Raw genomic sequence first — 19,584 nt, forward strand, 5'->3', positions numbered from 1 at the left:
CCTGGGCAACATGGCAAGACCTTGTCTCCACAACAAATACAAAAAGTAGCGGGGTGTAGTGGCGAGCCCCTGTAATCCCAGCTACTCAGGAGGCTGAGGTGGGTAGATCGTTTGAACCCAGGAGGTGGAATTTGCAGAGAGCTGAGATCGTGCCAGTGCACTCCAGCCTGGGTGACAGAGTGAGACCCTATCTCAAAAACAAACAAACAAACAAACAAACAAAAACAAAAAAAAATTGTTATTTCTAACCTTCTTCTGCCTTCAAAGAAGAATGAATTCTTCTTATTAGAAGTTTTATGAAGCACAGAAAGAATCTCTTAAAAAAATACTTCTTAGATGCCCAGAATTGGGTTAACTATACTCTGATTTATCACTGGCTCAAATATGGCCCTCTTTTATTTGATGTATTTATTACACAATCAATACCTCGGAACCCTCTCACAACCCAAAGATGAGAACACTGACAATAAGGTAATTTGACCTGTGTGTTCTTCTCCCGTCCTGTACTGCTGTCTCCTCCACATTCTGTAACCATTAACCTGAAGTTTGTCTTTATCATTCCTTTCCTTTGTAAAAGGTTTATCACTGCTCTCTATAGATGCCTTCATAAAGCTCAGTTTTTGTAGTGTTTGTTCTTTATTCATAGAGTATTGTGCTATATATGGTCTTCCAAGACTTGCTTTTGCCCTTCAGCATCATGTCACCTCTGATTCACCCACGTTGTTGCCTTTGACTGAAGTCATTCATTTTCACTACTGTATAATTCTCTGTAGAGTGAATGCACCATAATTTATCCTGTCGATGGGCCTTTGGTTTGTGTCCAGTTTTATGCTTTTACGAGAAGTAGTGCTATGAGCATTCTGAAACATGTTAGCTAATGTATAGGTGCCGAATCAAAATCTTCATCTTCAGTAATAGGATTTCATAAATAATTAACGAAAATAAATACTCATCAGTAGTTGATGGAAAACATTCAAACGGATAGTAACTACGGCAGTGGGGCAGAGAGTGGGTGGGAAGTGAAAAGAAAGAGGGGAGAGAGAAGCATGGGGACAGGAAATGTTTGGTAGCTGCAAGGCCAAGAGGAGCCATTTGATAGGACAGACAAATCTAGGAGGTATTTTTCAAGTAACATACTGTCTGTTGTTCAATATAAATACCTTTCTATATCACCATTTCAAATGTGTCCGTAAATTACATTGCTCAGTTACACAAGTGGAGTTTTGCTTTGAAAATACAGGATGAGAGGATAGCTGACATGTGAGTTATAGACAAAGACATAATTCATCTTTTAGTACTATAAAATCAGCTTTTCTCACCCCGCTAAACAAATGTTGAACAAATAGTAAAGGAATATTGGTGTAAGAGATTCTAAACTATTAGCCTATTCAAGGAAACCACACGTTTTGACCAGACCTGAATGAATGAGTGAAGATACCTTGGAATGAACATGACTTGGGTCAGCTATTCCAGCACCAAATTCGGAGGGGTAAAATCTCTAGTCTTTGGATCAAGGAGGTAAAATGTGGGTGTGTAATGGATCTACATTCCAAAAATTTGCTCCTCTCTTAAACTTTGGAAACCCTGCTTAATTTTTATTTAGTCTTTTACATCTACTAGGGCTGCTATCACCTATGTAAGTGCCATGAAATTAAGATTTGGAGCAGCCCACTTCTCCACCAGCACAGATTCTGTACTTGAGAATTTTCCCTTCTGTCTTTAGGCAAAAGCAAATGCTGATATCAAGGCTGGTGGCTCTTTATTCAGGCATTTGGATCCTTAAACACCGTAAACTGAAGCATGCCCCGAAGCATAGGGTATGATAAACACAAGTGTTTTTGCTATCAGGACGTGCAATCCTGTTCCTACATGCTCCACATAATTGGACAGCAAACAGTACTCCTTTTCTTCCTTATGATCCCCTGTATTGCTGTGGAAATTGGAGCAAAATGTGATAATTGGAATGATTGTGCACTTAGCATTCCTGAACTCAGCAATGATAAGAAAAGGGTAGCAGTCTCTTTGTGATTTTTATGAACAGGAGTAAAACCTGGGATGTATAGTGGCCAGTTTCAGTAGTTGGTACCAGGTGCTATATGGTTAGCTTTTGAAGAAACACATTTACCAGTGAACTTCTACACTGACAAATTTCAAATAACAGTTTCATCTGCCTTTGTTGAAAAAGGGGCTTGTCAGTGCTCTTAGGGGCTCCATCGTGTGCGGCGTTCTAAGCGGGCAATGCACTACTTAGAAGAGTCCACAAGGCAAAGACACTGGCTATTGAGTTTTTTGGCTGCCTCCCCCTGCCCTAGCCCTAAAGATGGAATCCAGGATCACCTATGTAATTTGTGAGGCTCCCTGCAAAATGAAAATGCAGGACTCCTTATTTTAAAGAAATTCAGAATTTCAAGACAACAACAGAACAAGGGTTGCTGGGAGGCTCCCTGTTCCCATGCTCATGAAGGCAGCCCTGGCTCTGATCTTAAATAAGAAGTGGGATAAGAGAAGTTCTCTAATCTCTCTGGCATAGTTTACAGTATGTGCCAGGTACTCATGGGGAAGAGGTGATGTTTCACTGAAGGCCCAGGGATGCGTTCTTCCAGCCTCTGGTGAACAGGAGAGAGAAAAACCCAAAGTGAATGACTGGGTCACCTTCAAGATACTTTCTGTTCCTCAGAGTCTGTAACTTAAAAGCCCTTATCCTGAAGGGACACTAATTCTAAGAGGCTGTGCTTTTCTTCCCTACTCTTCACAAACTGAGAACTGCAGCTTTACCATTTATTAACTATCGTGACCTAGGGCTGGTGATTTGTCATCTCTGTGCCTCAGTTTCCTTATTTGTAAAATGGAGGCAACAGTACTTAACTCATGGAGTGGTTGTGAGGATCAAACTAAACAACTCATGTAAAGTGCTCAGTAGAGTCCAGGTGCGTGGTCAGCTTTCAGTAAAGAGTGATCATTATTGCTATTATTGTGATAAATCCTTGCTTTTGGAAAAGCTTGTATATGAGAAAAAGGCCCTGGGGTGACAATTCGGTTGAAGGCATATGCTACCCCAACAGACCTTTCCCAATTCCTTTTTCTCCAGCTTAACTCCTTTTAAATGTAGAGTCTTTTGAATATGATGAAAGTCCACACACTAACAAAGCCACTGCTGCCAGCAAGGTCACCCAAGGAGAAGCAGCCTTGTCCTGTGGGCGTGCAGAATTGTATGCATTTATGCATACACTCTGGAGGCTTGTACTGCTGTGCTGAACCTCCATGTAGGTTTGTCTCACTGCCTCATTCCAATCCAGACAGAGGGAGTCTGTTAAATTCCCAACTCAGCTTGGAAAGGTCATCAAGATTCATTTGTTGGAATTGCTGGTGACATCTGAAGCTTTCATAGAAGAGCTTGTTCTTTCCAGAAGAGTATAGAGTCCCTGTCAGTTACTGCTTCCTCCTCTGGCCTCACAGAATAGGGCTGGGGGCAAGCCAGGTCAGTGCAGTATTTTAGGGCAGTCGGCCATCTCTTTACTTGGAACCTTTCTAATATCCACACTCTGGACCTAAAGACTCCCTTAGACCTGGAAAAGCCCCTCTCCCACTCCTCAAACGTTTACTGCTGTGAAAGTGTAGCTCAGCCCCCTAGCCTCAGTGCTCTCTGTGGGTCTGGCTTCTCTGCCTCCAGATGGTTCAGGCTGCAGACTGGAATGTTCTATTTCAGCAAATGGAGCATGTTGTTACATTATCTGCACCTTTGCTTTCATCTTGGGGTGGATGACTGAGTATGGACTTGGAGGTTTTGCGTCGTAGATTTGTAGTAATAAAAAGAAAACTGACCTTTGTGGAGCACTTTCTGGGCTCCTGGCACTATACTAAGGTGGTTGTTATTTATTCTTACAAGGTGGAAATTATTATCCCATTTTTTTGTAGATGAAGAAACAGAGGTTGTTTTAATGTATTGCCCAAGTGCACATAGCTGATAAGTGGCAAAACCAGCATTTAGGAGAAGCAACTAAGAATAATATCAGGATAGTGCCAGAGACATGGGTAGAGAAGGCCTGATAGAATCCTGTAACACAGGGACTAAGGGAAGGTATAAAGACCAGCTCTCTGAAAACCTGGAAGTAAGAACAGCCGAGCCAGATACATCTCCCGCAACATGTCACTGAGGCATCCTGGTAAATAGGGTGGGAACTGCCCCAGCATGGATGGCTCCTGTGTCTCCCTGGGAAGCAGCACATGAGCTGGTGGAGAGTCCTTGGGCAGGTGTGTGTTGTAGGAGACCTGACCATGCCACTTGGAAACAAGGTTCATGCTGCTTTACAAGAGGCCTCCTAACAGGACCCACTCCAGACCTCTCCCATTAAGGGGGATGGTGTCCCATAGCTCCCGATGTCCTGTAGGGTGGGTGGGTTGGACTAGGGAGCTGATAGGGCTGCTTCAGGTAGGATTCCTTAGCAATGAGCTGCTTAGGGCTACAAACACAGGGACTCACACTTGTATTTCAATGCTTCATGGTTATCCATGAAGGGTAGGGATGAGCTTGGTAGAGGGCAGGAACATCAGTGGGACTTAAGAGTGACAGCGAGCTGCCTATCCCTGACCTCCTTGAGTATGACAATCTCTTTGATATACATACTCGTAATACCAGGTAACTCATATCATAAGTTGTCATTTCACTTTTATTTGTGTGATTCTTTTATTAATATCAAAGAATATATCTTCCAATCCATGTCTGCTTTTGCTCATCATTGATTCCCAGTACCTCATACACCGCCTGCCACCTTATAGTGGGTATTCAAATAAGTATTTTTAATTGATTAATTAATGAATGAAAAGAAGTTCTGGAAGTGTGAGAAATTGAAAAAGTGCTTCAGAAGTAGTTGAGTGCTGCCTTTCCTGACTCTGCTGATTAAGTATGTGACAGATACCGTAATTATCAGCATTCCAGATAAGAATCCAGAGAATGCTATCTTTGGCAGTGTCAGAAATACAAGCTTTGTTCTTCTTCACTTGCTGGGAATGCATTAGTCTTTGGATGAAAGGAGGCATTGGGGCAGTCAATATGCCCTTTGGCTCTGGCCCGGGATTTATCAGTCACAGTTCCCCCATTGAAAGCATGAGGGTCATCAGGAACTAGCCAAAGTAAGAAAAATAGAACTTCAATCTCTGCATGGGGATCTCAGGTCAAGGCAAAAGTCTTGAGGAGGCTGAGAGCAAAAAGATCTGTATGGTTTGAGGGAATCAGAAAGCCCAGCTTGACCCCAACTACTCTCTTATTAGCCTACTTGGAGGTTTGGAAATTATTGTGTTTAGGAATTTCTCTTTGGGCTAAGGTTTTGATTCTTGAAAAACTCTATAATAAAACATTTTCCTGGGTAAAGTGCTGCTTTTACCCAGTTCCCACTCCATTTACCAGGATGCCTCAATGACATGTCGTGTGAGATGTATCTGGCTCGGCTGTTCTTACTTGCAGGTGTCAAGCCATGAGCATGGTAGCATGAATTATTTTGATATATTAACCAGTTGTGCTGAGTAGAGGCATTTCAAAGGCCAGAAGGAAAGTGACAGGTGAAGTTGAATGGGTATTGGGGTGTGGGAGTTTGACAGCAGGTGGGTGTTGGGAGGAGAGATTTTGAGAAGGATGGTCCCATGGAGTATTCCTGTGGTGGTAAGCAGGAACTTGGTAGAGAAATGTTTCCAGGGCCCTGGCAAATACCCGAGTATGCTCAAGTTGGAAATTTTGAGGGGAGTTTAATAAAGAGACTGCTATAACCATGTGATCGGGTTTAGAGAAATCACACCAAGGACAGTATAGTACTTTAGACTAGCACTAGCATGGTTCTGCCATGCCCCAGGCTGGACGGAGCAAGGAGGGAGAGCAGTTATTAGAATCTGGAGAAGTTATAGGAGAGGCTACTTGCAAGACATAGTGGATTAAAGATAGTTTGAAGTTCTTTGATATTCCTTTAAGATTGGGGTCTATGTTCTCCCACCTTGAATCAGAGGGGCCTCGTAACTACTTTGATCAACAGAATGTGACAGACATGATGTTCTAGTTTGTAGGCCCAGGTCTTAAGATATGGCAGCTTCCACTTCCTTTCTTGGAAACTTCCATTTTCTTTCTTCTTAGAAGACTACTTGCTCTCGGATATAACCACCTTGCTGAGAGGAAACCCTTTGAACCTCAAGGAGAAGCCTACCTGGAGGAGAACTGAAGGCCTCTGCTGACAGCCTTGACGAAGCTCCCAGTTGATGCTGGTTGCAATCATCATCAACTAGCTAGCCACGTGCATAAACCATCTCAGATGTGGATTCTCCAGCTCCAATCAAACTGCCACATGGAGCAGAGATGAGTTGCCCCACCAAACCCTGTCCAAAGAGTAGGTTCATCCGTAAAATAGGTGATCATTGTTGTTTTAAACTGTTAAGTACTGGAGGTAGTTTGTTGCCTACCAATGGATGCTGGAATATAGGAGTTGTGGCCTCAGTAAAGGGACACAGATAACCTATACTGTGGCAAGAAGGAAGCCAGGAGGACAAACAGCCTGGCCCCTCTCTCCTCCTGCCTACTTATTTACTACTAGTGACCTCCACTGGATGAACCCAACCAAAGCCAGAGGACAAGGAAGCTGTTGATGCTGTCCTTATAGGCCAGCTCCCTGGGACATGCCAGGTTGGAGAAATGTGAAGGGGTGATCTGGAGGGATGAATGGAAGACATATGGAATAAGCACCAGGCACTTTGAAGCTGGACTCATGGAGTTGAACCCAGTTGATAAAGCTCAACTGCCCAACTGCCCAACAGAGCAAGAACAGAAAATTTCTAAGACAAAGGCCAGAGCCTGTTTTACAAGGACTCCAGGTATATGATCAATAAGGCAGAAAGGAGAAAAATTTCCCAAAGCCATTACTTAAAGGAGTAAGCTGTCAGATGGGATAATCCCCTATGAATGCCAGCCCTGGGCCATGCACTCCCCAACTTCCTGAGCAGTCAGTCTGTTGGGGGGTCTGGGGGCCTGATACACAGTGGAAGATCAGGCTCTGCCTTTATGGCCCATAAAACAAATACTTGTACTTCTAAGGAAATTGGAATAATCTAGCTAAGGAAAAGGGACTCTTCCCTGGGGCTAGAAGTTCCAGATAGACAAACCCAGGTGACGTGGGCAGAATCAAGACTGCTGTTGCCTTGCTTGTTAGAGGCTGGTGGCAATGAATCCACTAGCACCTGAAGGGATTCCTGGAACAGTGGAACAGTGGCAGAGAGGGAGGAGCCCCTTCAATCTGCTTCTAGGAGGGCAGGCAGGCCACTCCCTGGGCTCTGGGGCCAGTCACAAAGCCAGAGTGGTGCTCCCCAATGTCCAGTAGGAATTTTGTCAAATCTAGTGAGAGCTTTGGAAAATTACCCTGTGAAAGGGAAGTGATAGAGTACCATGATTAGAGCTGGGATTCTGTAGTCCAGCTATTTGGATTCAAATTCTGACTCTGCCTCTTGCCAGCTGTATAATTTTGTTTAATTCCTATATGACTTAGTTTTCTTATCAGTAAAATGGTGATAATAATAGTGCATATTACGTGCAGCTTTTAAGGATACATGAGTTTATACTACATACCTAGAGAAACAGCAGGATGAAGTGTCTAAGAGTACAGGCTCTGGAGCCAGATGGCCAGGGTTTGAATCCTGGCTCCACCACTTACTATGTGCATGATGTAGGGCAAGTTATTTAGTTTCTCTGTCTCATTGTCCTCTTTCATGGGGATAATGGCATACCTCCTTCATTTTGGTCATCATAAAGATTAATGAGTTAATCTATGTAAAGGGTTTAGAATGGCACCGATATTTAGCAAGCACTCTGTTAGCTGCGATTAGCACAAGGCCTTGTACATCTTGGTGTGATTGTGTGGCATGTAATAATCATGCAATAACATTTTCTTTCTTCTGGAAGCAGAGACAAGAGGGGGAAACTCACGTGCTTGTGACAGAGTTCTGCCCAGTTCATATTCAACAGATCTCAGAGCTGCCCTGTCTCTTGGTTGATGACACTGTGGGTAGTGAAGTTTTGTCCATTCTCACAGGTGTGATCACACTGGTGTCCATTTTGTGCTCTGCCCCAATCACACCTTAGCTTCTAGGCTGCCTACCAAAGACATTGTCTCCCCAGTGGTGCTCTCAGATCCAGTCTGGCAGCCACCGCCATTGTTGGGTGACTGATGGCTCACGGGAAATGGGGCTTCCCTTCTGCCCTGGGGCCTGGCTGTGAAAGCAAGCACAAGAAAAATGGTATCAATAAAGAAGGCTGCTCCTGGTAGACAGCACCTCTTTTTTTCCAACTAAATGATATGCCTAAGGCATAAACCACAGAGTCTGAAATCTGAGCCAACCTGGTTGTCTTTTCAGCTTCTGGAACCCACTTGGGACATTGCTACTCCCCTGTGCCTCAAGGGTACCCTTCCTTAAGACCTTGCCCTACAAAGGCCTCATCGTGATTTGCCTATCGGAGCTTGGCTTGCTCTGATAGACAGAGTGCAGGAGTGGGGTGTGGTTGAGCCGCAGCAGCTGCAGGGATATCTTTCAGAGAACTGTGGGCAGGACACAGAACTCTAATCCTGGCCCTGGTGCTGGCAGGCTGGGTGAAGTCTCTAGTGCTTAACCTCTTTAGGCCTCTTTTTGCAAAATGAAAGCAACATCAACGGACTTCGGGGAGTCTCCTGAGACTAAATCCTTAAAGAGGGAGTTAGAGAAAAGCAGGTGCTGGTGTTCACGGTGTTGACAGAGCAATCATGCTCATCAGAACCCCTGGTTTTAGCGCCTGGGGGGCCATGGAGAGAACTAGCGGGGGCTCCATCCTCACGCGGATAGTTCTCCTTCCTGGGGCCTCTCTTCCTTCCTCTCTCCCTTCCTATCCCCCAACCTGTCCCAGTGCTTCTTTAGAGACCAGGAGGATTCTCAGGAATGCTTGCCCCTTGGGCCAGTGTTAGAGCAGGAATCTAGAAGGAAGGTCACGTGTTAGGCCTGCAAAATTTACCCTTCTCCCCAGATGCTTCCATTCCTTTTTACCTCACTGCTCTCCCTTAGATTTTTATTTGGCCTAACTTAGGTCATTTTTTTTTAACAAAAAAAGCGGGGGCTATTGGCATAGTTCTACCTCAGCAACTCTCCAGGGAGCCTGGCCTGGTCCAGGCATGCATTGGGTTTTCCTTCAGAAATGAGTCTTTTGAGAGCCCGGAGAAGGGCAGCCCTGAGCCTGTTCACTCAGCCTGACCTGGAAAAACTGCAACCCACTGAGAAACTCTGTTTCTCAGCTCTGTCCTTTCTAGAAGGTACCATTCCTCCTGAGAGGACAAAGTGACTGTTCAGTCTCAATCTATCATGTGATGAAAGGAGTGGTACCAACTATAGCAAATAAACTTACAATTTCCAACATCCAACCAAAGAGGCTGACTACAAAATAAAGCTATTCCTATGAAACTGCAATTTTTGCAGATGAAATTTTCAGCCAGCCACCAGAGGGTGCCCATAGAGCTCTCTAAAAATGACCAAAACCTGAAGAATTAGAGGAGAAAATTTCCAGTGCATGGAAGACCAGGACAGAATAGAGCTTACCCCCGCCTGACTTGAACAGATACACAGACCAGCCAAGGAGCTGTGAGGCTGTGGAGAAAAAGAACCAGGGTGGGAGTAACCCCAGATTTTACCTAGATATGAGCTAGACAAGTTGCTCCTTGATTTTACATTGGCAATTGTGATAGGACTTTGAGGACCGGCCCAGAAAGCATTTTCATTCCCTGGCAAAACTCTTCCCATTAGCTTCCCATCCATGTGTACAAAGGAAATGCAAATACATGTAAATATTAGCCTGAGTCAAAGTCTTCTTGGAAGGTAAGGCTGCTGTGACTGCTGCTGCTTTAAAAAAATAAAAAAAAAATCCTATAATGCAAGTGAAAGGATGGATTTTCTGAGCCACTGCTTCTGCACCAGGGTGAGGGTTCAGAAGGAAGAGATGGAGGTGCCATGGTTCTCTGAAGAGATGGTCTTGTGTGGAGCACGCCTGGAATGAAAGAATGGGGACAGCTTCCACCCTCTCCCCAGCAGGGCCTGACAAGCAGGCTGTATGGCATTCCTGTATTTCCAGGGCTGGCACAGTGGCTGACACACAGTAGCTACCTGTAAGTGTTCGTTGAATGAGTGAATAAACGACTAGGAAGGGAGCTGGAGTGGGTGTGACACTGTCTGGGCTGGCTGGAGCTTTCACCAGGTTGAGGGATGACGGAGAAAGGAGTACGTGGGTGTGGGAGGGTAATTTCCCAGTGAGGAGAGATCCTATGTTTCATCTGGGTCACCTCTGTCTGAGGTCTTTTTTTGTGGGCAACCAAGGCCCTAAGACAGAGGGTGTGGACTCTGTCCTAATGATAGTCAAACTGCCCAATGGTCCCATTCATTCACACATTTGTCTACTAATTCACAGCTATTGAGTACCTAATGGGAACTGGGGCCTTCATCCCTCATCCCTACGCAGGCGACCCCAGACTGTCCTAGCCACCTTGGTGAACTGGGGATGAGAATGCCGGAGGAAGTGCGCATATGGCTAATACTGGGCAGGGGCTTTGTCTCTCTGGAAATGCAGCCAGCAGGGAGCTGGACTGAGGCAGTTGGGCCATTTGTCTCTCTGGACAAGTGCAGGCAATAAGTGTGTATGTGCTCTGTGTGTGTGTGAGACTATGCAGGTGTGAGTGTGGGTTGCAATAATATTTCACCTTTGCCTGAGGGTCTACCATTTCACAACCGGTTGGCAGCACCCGGCCTACCTTGATGCTGCATACAAGGGAGAGAAGAGGTGATTAATATTTAAATTTGGAAATAGCTGTAGTTTGGAGACAGACATTATCATTCTAAATCATCATAGGAGAAATTATTATGTCCATGCCTTGCAGAGTATAATGTAGCCTCTATACTTGCTCTCTTCCTAATTTTTCTCCCTTGGGGCTGCTTTAATGACAACTTTGGGAGATTACAGCCTTCAGATGAACCAAGGGGGATGCCTGACTTGGAAGAAAAAGAATGGTTTTGGGAATCTTCTTGTTTCTCTCCTCCCCTGCCCATGGCTAAGTCTGTCCTTCTGATACTATAATGAGCATCTTTTCCCCAGCAGACTGAGAAGTGTAGTTTCTTGAGCTATAACTCTTTTGGTTTGCAAATCTCACACTGATGAGGTGCTGATGATTCCTGGGCCCACTCCCAGTAGTGGCCCAGCAGGGTTCACCACACTCTGTGAGCTGTTTGATGGCATAGATTATGTATACATCTAGTCCTTTTAAATTTCTGATCTCCTACAGTTCTTGGCACAGTCCTGTGTACTGGGCAAGGTTAGACCCAAGTGAGAGGCTATTAGGAAAGAGCTTCAACACACCAGCTATAGCTAAAGCAAAGGAAAATGTTCTGGAAATCTAAGCAGACTCCTGAAGAAGCTTCCATTGGATTTTCCCATCAGATTGCTTTTGTCACAAGATCTTCTCTGGGGAAAAAAATCCATTTTTTTTAAAAGGGAAGAAAATAAAACCCATACCTAGAGGCAAAAGATGGCCCAACGTCATCTTTGCCTGAGCTCTCTGTTAAGGAGAATCTTAGTGGAAGCCAAAAGGTTATGGAGTTTAGACGTCAACAGAGAGAGTGTGGGTCAGGGAGCAGCTTACCTTAGATACACTCAGCATGGACAGAGGGGAGTCGTGTGGATCTGTGAGTGCCATTTTATCAAATACATAGAGATAACCTCTTTGCTATTTATAAGAGCGAACTAATGGGAAGAAGCCAGCTTTAAAACTACCATTTCATCAAGTAAGAATAGAGCAAGCATGATAAACATTTACCTTTTTTTTTTGGGGTCTGTTTAGTAGACACAATTCTACAAGACTCAACTACTTGTTATTAAACAAACTTATCTTGAGTATCTCCTATGTCTCAGGCACCAAGACCTGTACTCATTGGAGACTATGATGGACAACACAACATGAATTTCTTGCCCTCAGGTGGTTTACAATCTAGTGAGGGAGGCAGACAAATGACCAGATGGCATCCGAGAGACCAAGCTTTGCCCGCACTCCTGTGGCCTTGGCTGGGGAATCCTCCTGTGGCCCATGGAAGGGGCAGTTCTCTGAACTGAAGGACTCCACCTCTCTTATGATATAACTGTCCAGAGACGGGCCTCCCTTAGCTGGTCAGAGATTCAGCCCTTGGTAACTCAAGCCAATCCAGTTTCTTGCCTTAAAATTTGTAATTGACATGCTGACAGATGAAGTTAGTTACAGATGGTGAGTGAGCTTAAAGTTTACGGAGGCTTCGGACTGAAGCCACTTGATGAGCCATGTATTCCCAGAGAGTGTGTAAAAGCAAAGGAAGCAACCAGAAGAGAGGATGACAGAGGGGAAGGGGGCGGACTTGGAGAGTCAGCTCCCCTGGATGACAACAACTCCCCTTGCTCCTTATCTTTGTGTCCTGTGAGATTACCATTCTTTAAAATAAATCCCTCTCTTCCTGAGACAAATAGAGTGAATTTGTTTTTCTTACAAGCAAAAGTTCTGTTTTTAATTCAAAATGTTATAGAACAATGTGCAGTCAGCCTTTCTATCTGCAGGTTCTGCATCCACAGATTTAGCCAGCCTAGGATTGAAACTGTAGTTAGGCCTGTAATGGTTGTGTCTGTAGTGAACATGTACAGATTTTTTACTTGTTATTATTCCCGAAACAATACAGAACAACAACTATTTACATAGCATTTACATTGTACCGGTATTATATGCAATCTGGAGATGATTTAAAGTGTACAGGAGGATGTGCATAGATTATATGCAAATACTATGGCATTTTATATCAGGGACTTGAGCATCCATAGATTTTGGTATTTGTGGGGGTCCTGGAAGTAAGCTCCCACAGATATCGACAGATGACTGTATTAGTTTCCCAGGACTGCTGTAATAAATTACCATAAATGTGGTGGGTTAAGACAATAGAAATATGTTCTCTCACAGTTCTGGAGACAAGAATCCAAATTTAAGGTGTCAGGAGGGTTGATTGTCTCTGAGGTTGTGAAGAGAAACTGTTCCATGCCTGTCTCCTAGCTTTCTGGTGGCTCTCAGCAATCCTGGTGTTCCTTGCCTTGTAGACACATGGCTTCAATCTCTCAGTCCCACTTCACATAGTTTTCTTCACATGTCTCTGTATTTTCCTTTTCTGTTTCTTATAAGGAATGCTTATCATTGCAGTTAGGACCCACCCTAATCCAGGATGATCTCATCTAGAAATCCTTACCTTAATTACATCTATAAAGACCCTTGTTCCAAATAAGGTCACATTCTGAGGTACCATTCAACCCACAACAAACAAGGCACCAATGTGTTCATTGCTGGGTTACTCAATTGGTGGATCATACATGTGCTTACACAACCGACAAAGCAGAGGCACTCAGGGAGGAAGTAGGGAGAGAGAGGTATTTTTTTAAAAAAGAATTTGATATTAAAATACAATTGAAGTTCTTATAGGAAAAGTTATGATTTAGGATTGTTTTAATTTTACTGAAGTGGAAAAATAACACCATACTGTTCTCTGTATCTGGGGTCTCCAAAGCTATTAATGTCCTTAGTGAATTGTAAATAGTTGAGTGTTGTTAGAAGGTAGAATGTAGAAGAGTAGAAGAGTCATTTTCCCTGCTGGTGGTGGTTTGTTTGTTTTGTGTCTTGCAGTTATTGAGGCCACAGGTGACCGTAGCAGGAACAACAACTATGTTATCAACATAAGTGGTAGAGGATTAAATGGGGATGAAGAAGATTGTTAAGTGTAGATTACTTTTGCAAGAAGCTCAATTGTGAGGTGGAAGAAAGATTTCGGAGTCTCTGAAATGTGGTCTATGACCTCAGAAAGTTGACTGTTGTTTGTGACAGATCTGGTGTTTGTGACTAAATGCTACAATTAACTCTAACTGCTGTCAGAACTTCTCAGGGATGGCATCCACTGATGACGTCTCTTAACCAGTACAAACTGAGGTTCTTAGCCAGGCTGGAAGCCCCCTGACCCTGTACCATCATGCCCTGAGTAAAACAGCACCTTACCACCATGTTAATCCTATAGCGTGACACACAAGAAACTTACAGTAACCTGAGCATACCATGCCAATGCCCTCTTGGTCCCTTGTACAAGCTATTTCCCCTGCCTGGGATGTCCTTCCCCCTTGTTTACCTACTCATCTGTCAAAGCTCACCTAGAATATTCCCCATGTGTTCTACCCTCCTTCAGGAAATTGCTCATTCTTTAGAGCCCCATAGCACTGTTATAAGTATGTAACACTCATCACTGTATTATGGAATTCCTTAATTTTCTGCTTCTCCTATTAACTCATTGAAATCAGGATCCCCATTTTTCCTTCTTCTAGTCCTCAACTCCTTGCACAGTATTGGGCAGATGGTAGGACTTCCATAAACATGTATTAAATAAGTGAATTTACGGTGAATATGTCCAGATACTCAATACATATTAAGGGGCACACTTGGATGTCTAACAAAGGAAACCAGCCAGGAGGGGGAGTGAGAGAGGGAAACTGGGAGACTCATTATCAGCATCCATCAACTACCTCCATTACTACGGGAATCCAGGTTTTCAGCAGTATCCACTCACTTCCAAGCAGCCATGTGCTTAGGAGAAACTTACCCTTCCCCAGCCCAAGGGTGGGTCTGATTGATCTAAGAGCAATTGTATTTCCTTGCCAGTGACTGATTCAAGAATAGGCATGTCACCAATTCTGGCCTACAAGACATGGGAGACTTCTGAGAAATGTTTTCTTGTTCCTAAGAAATGAAAAACTGCTTTTTACTATAGTTTGGATGCTTGTCCCCACCAAATTTCATGTTGAAATGTAATCCTCAGAGTGACAGTGTTGGGAGGTGGGACCTAATGGGAGGTGTGTGGGTCATGGGAGCAGATCCCTCATAAATAGATTAATGCCCTCCCGGGGTTGGGGTAGGTCGGGGGTGGGGTGAGTTCTCACTCTATTAGATCCCAGGGTTGCTCATGGTTAAAAAGAGCCTGGAACCGGCCGGGCGTGGTGGCTCATACCTGTAATCCCAGCACTTTGGGAAGCCGAGTCGGGTGGATCACGAGGTCAGGAGATCGAGACCATCTTGGGTAACACTGTGAAACCCCGTCTCTACTAAAAATAAAAAAAAAATTAGCCGGGCGTAGTGGCAGGCGCCTGTAGTCCCAGCTACTCGGGAGGCTGAGGCAGGAGAATGGCGTGAACCTGGGAGGCGGAACTTGCAGTGAGCCCGCACCACTGCACTCCAGCCTGGAGGACAGAGCGAAACTCTGTCTCAAAAAAAAAAAAAAAGCGCCTGGCACCTCCTGCCCCCTCACTTGCTTCCTCTCTTGCTGGGTGATCTCCGCACAAGCCAGGTCCCCTTTGGCTTTTGCCATGAGTGGAAGCAGCCTTAGGCCCTCATAATCAGGAGCCAAATAAACCTTTTTTCTTTATAAATTGCGCAGCCTCAGGCATTCCTTTACAGTAATACAAAACAGACCTGACACTTTCTCTTCTTCCTCAGGGTGCTGTTATGTCCAAAGCCATCTTGCCATGAGCAGCCTGAGAATGGAGCCAATGACTGAGGGTGGCAGAGCAGAAAGAAGGTAAGAGTCTGAATCTGTAATAATGGGGCTGGCCACTGAACCTGTCTACCCAACCCTATTCCCCTTGGGAATTACGGTTATCCCAATCAATGAATTTTTAAAAATTGTTTAAGGGTATTTGAATCTGGTTTCTATGACTTGAAGCCAAAAGCATTCTAGCTAAAATAACTTGCCATGTAGTAAATGTTTATTAAACATTTTAAATAAACATTTATTAATGTTTATTAAACATAACTTGATTTTAAAGTAGTGGTCTTAGAAGTGAAAAAGCATGTCCCTTGTGAGTCTGTCATGCAATGGGATTTGGAAAAGTGAAATACAGTATTCTTATGGTCATCTCCTTATGAGTCCACACTTATTTTGTTTATTCGACTCTACCACTCAGACAGTACAGGCTAAACTTATTTTCCTGGAAGATTAAGAAAAATTTGGCCATGAGTTGTGCAAGGGGAAGTAAACAAAGTCACAAGACACAGACAGAAAACCTCATTTCCACTCAGTCTCTGACCCAAAGAAAAAGTCACTTTGGGGAGATACATAAAGTTTTAAAAATTGAAGTGCAATTAAGTGTAGTTAAGTTTTAAAAAATTAAATCTGGGTTCCACTGGCACATGAATAGACCAATGAAATGGAATAGGAAATCAAGAAGTAGACCCAGATACATACAGGGATTTAGCACATGATAAAACACTCATTTCAAATCAGTGGGGGCAAACTGGATTTTTTATTAATGGTGTCTGGACAATAGGGTAGTCAGCTGTAACAGTAAATACATGTTAAAAGTTAGAGCTATACCTCACACCTTGCCAAATAAATCTCAGATGGGTGGGTCAGAGATTTTATAAACATGTGAAACCATAAAATATGAAAGAAATCATAAAAGATTTTTTGTTGTAATTTATAGCTGAAAAAAAACCTTTTAAAACATGACACAAATTACAGCAGTCGTAAAATAAAGACTGAAAAATTCAACTGTGCTTTAAAAAACATCTGCATGCAAAAATGACAATAGCAAGTCAAAAGTCAATGGACAAGTTGAGAAACATATTTGCAACTCATTGGTACACAATGAATCCTAGCCAGTAAGGAAAAGACCAAGAAACCAACAGAAAAATGAGCAAAGGACATTATATCAGGTGATACAGATTGGCAATTTAGCAGTATTTATTGAAATGATAAATATACATACACATTGATTCAATAATTTCATTTCTAGAGATTATAATACTCAAATATTCATAACTCTATTTATAGCAATTATATTAAATTACAGACACACTCTTATGCATGGAAATCATTTATGAATAAGGTTAATCATTGCAGCATTGTTTGTAGTACCAAAAAATTGGAAGTAACATAAATGATCATCAATGGAAGAGTAGTTACACAAATGATACCATTTGTCTAATGTAATGAATTACTAGTCATCAAAAAAAAAAAAAAAAAAGATTGAGGGGAAAGATTGAAGAGTTCTTTGTATAGTGAAATGATGTGGCATCATCTCCAAAATACATTAAGTGAAAAAAGCAAGGTACAGAACAGAATAGTGAGTTACTATTTGTGTAAATAGAAGATGATGGATGGTGTCTTATACAAATTCACTTGTATATTTCTGCAAGGAAAAGTAGGAAGTCAGTGACACTGATGCCCTCAGAGGGGAAACAGGGCGGCTGGTGCCTGTGGGTAGGAGGGAGGTTTCACTATATATAATTGTATACCTTTTGAATTATGAACTATGTGAATGTATTACCTATTCCAGTTCCAAAATAAATATATTACCTTTTAAAAGGTATTTTGAAACCGAGAAAGAGAAATAGAAAACCCTCAACACTTTACAAATGAAAACTAAAGATGAGGAACTGCAAATCTGATTCAATAAATGCAGCCCCCATATCTAACATGATTAGGGCCTAACATCCGCACAAACATCTTCAGCCTTTCTACCAACCTCAGGTAGACTAGGATTTGATTTGTCAACCTTAACCCCTCCCTGCCACTTCCCGTTCCTCCTGCTTTAAGGTCAGGTCTGTCTGCCTGGGATTTGCCTTTGGGCTCTGTTGTCCTCACACCCTGCATTGATGACCGGCAGCAGAGCACCAAGCCGAGGGCCTCCTACGTTGCTCTTCTAAGCACAACTCATGGGCGTGATTGTTTGTCTGAAGGATGCAAAGGTAGTTGAGATGTTTAATGTCGAAATATTAGACTAAGGTTGAAGAAAATGAAGCAGTTCAAGGTAGGAGGTTTTTACCTGTAGGTGTCGTAATGGGATGGTAAGAAGAAAAGATAATAAATCATAGAGAGCAGGAGAATAAACTACTTGCCATACTTCAACTGGATTTTTCTCTTGTTGGAGCTCTGTAGTTGATGCCTTATTAACATCAGAGGGGATTTGATGACTTGTCATATTCAGTCCTGACTATTGAAATGAAAAGGATAGAAAATGAAAAGTATGGAAAATGAAAATCAATTGCATTCTTTAATTTTAGTCATTCCATTCCTGGAGCATATTGAATACCACTTTGGGTTCTTTCATTGTTCAGGTTATTAATAACAAAGAGCCAAAGTATTTCACATTCCTAAAGAGTCTTTCATCTCAAAGGAGCCAATGTAATTCACTAATTCAGTTACCTGAACTACATTTGGTAATTATTTGAGGATCACTTCACCCAGGGGTGAATTTCGACGGGTTGTGTGACACAGCCGACAGTCACTTCATTCTCCAGTCAGTGCAAAAGAAAAATGAATAGCTAATGGGGGATGTCCTCCTAAAGGATTTTCCCAGTGAAAACTTCTGGGAGATGGATGCTGAAAGAATGTAATTAATTGCCCGAAATTAATACCTCCAACCTTACTCAAGGTTTTCTGACCTCTTTACTAGTGTCAGGGTGGAGAGGTGGCTTTTCTCAGAATGGGGCCTTCTAGCAGCTGAGAGACCTGTGAATAGCAGGCAGTCCATTGCTATCTCGTTTTACACTCATGTATTTTTTTTTAGTGATTATAAACAGTATTGTATTTATATATTCCACATATTCACTTTTAGAATATAGAAATACAATTCACTTTTTAATTGTCACAATTGATTTTCATATGTTGATCTTATGTCAGTGACCTTGCTGAACTCAGTTTAAGGAATGTTTTTGTAGATTCCTTGAGATTTTCTATGCAAACTATCACTGCAGCTGCAAATAGAGTTAATTTTAGTCCTTCCTTTCTTCTCTGTGTGCCTTTTATTACCTTTTCTTGCCTTATTGAGCCGGCTAGATCACAGTTGGACAGCAGTGGTGAGAGCAGACAGTCTGGCAGACGTGCTTGCCTTATACATGATCTCAGGGGAAAAGCAGTCTTCTATAATTATAATGTCAGTTGTGGTTTTTTCGTAGATGTTCTTTATCAAATTGAGAAGGTTTCCCACTATTCCTAGTTTTCTGAGAGTTTTTATCATTAATCGGTGTCAAATTTTGTCAAGTGTCTTTTCTGTGTCTACTGATATGATCATGTGATTTTTTTCCTTTTTAATTTATTAATATGGTATATTACATTGATTGATTCTTGAACATTGAACCAGCCTTGCATCCTATGAACAGCCATCATTCCAATGTTATCTCATTTTAAAGTTCATATACAAGAAACAGTGTCTCAGTAATATGACCCTAATTTGGAGGAAGGGGATAAGGGATGAGAAACGAGCTCATCCAACAAAGGCATTTGCCTTGGTCCACCTGACTGGATCAAATAAGCTTTCTGGCCGGGCGCGGTGGCTCACACCTGTAATTCCAGCACTTTGGGAGGCTAAGGCAGACAGATTGCTTGAGCTTAGGAGTTTGAGACTGGCCTGGGCAACATGGTGAAATCCTATCTCTACAAAAATACAAAAATGAGCTGGGCATGGCGGTACATGCCTGTAGTCCCAGCTACTTAGGAGGCTGAGGTGGG

At 42.8% G+C, this 19,584-nt stretch overlaps 1 long non-coding RNA gene across 1 annotated transcript in view; it reads left to right on the forward strand.

Moving 5' to 3' along the window:
* LOC110743759 overlaps positions 1 to 18,668 on the forward strand; it is a 226,486-nt gene extending 207,818 nt beyond the window's left edge. The window contains exon 4 of the long non-coding RNA XR_002523294.2: positions 15,570 to 18,668. This is a non-coding gene — a long non-coding RNA (uncharacterized LOC110743759). The remainder of the gene's footprint in view (positions 1 to 15,569) is intronic.
* The last annotated feature ends 916 nt before the right edge of the window (positions 18,669 to 19,584 follow it).

This window comes from Papio anubis, chromosome 7 (genome assembly GCF_008728515.1).
Source record: "Papio anubis isolate 15944 chromosome 7, Panubis1.0, whole genome shotgun sequence".
Taxonomy (NCBI): domain Eukaryota; kingdom Metazoa; phylum Chordata; class Mammalia; order Primates; family Cercopithecidae; genus Papio; species Papio anubis.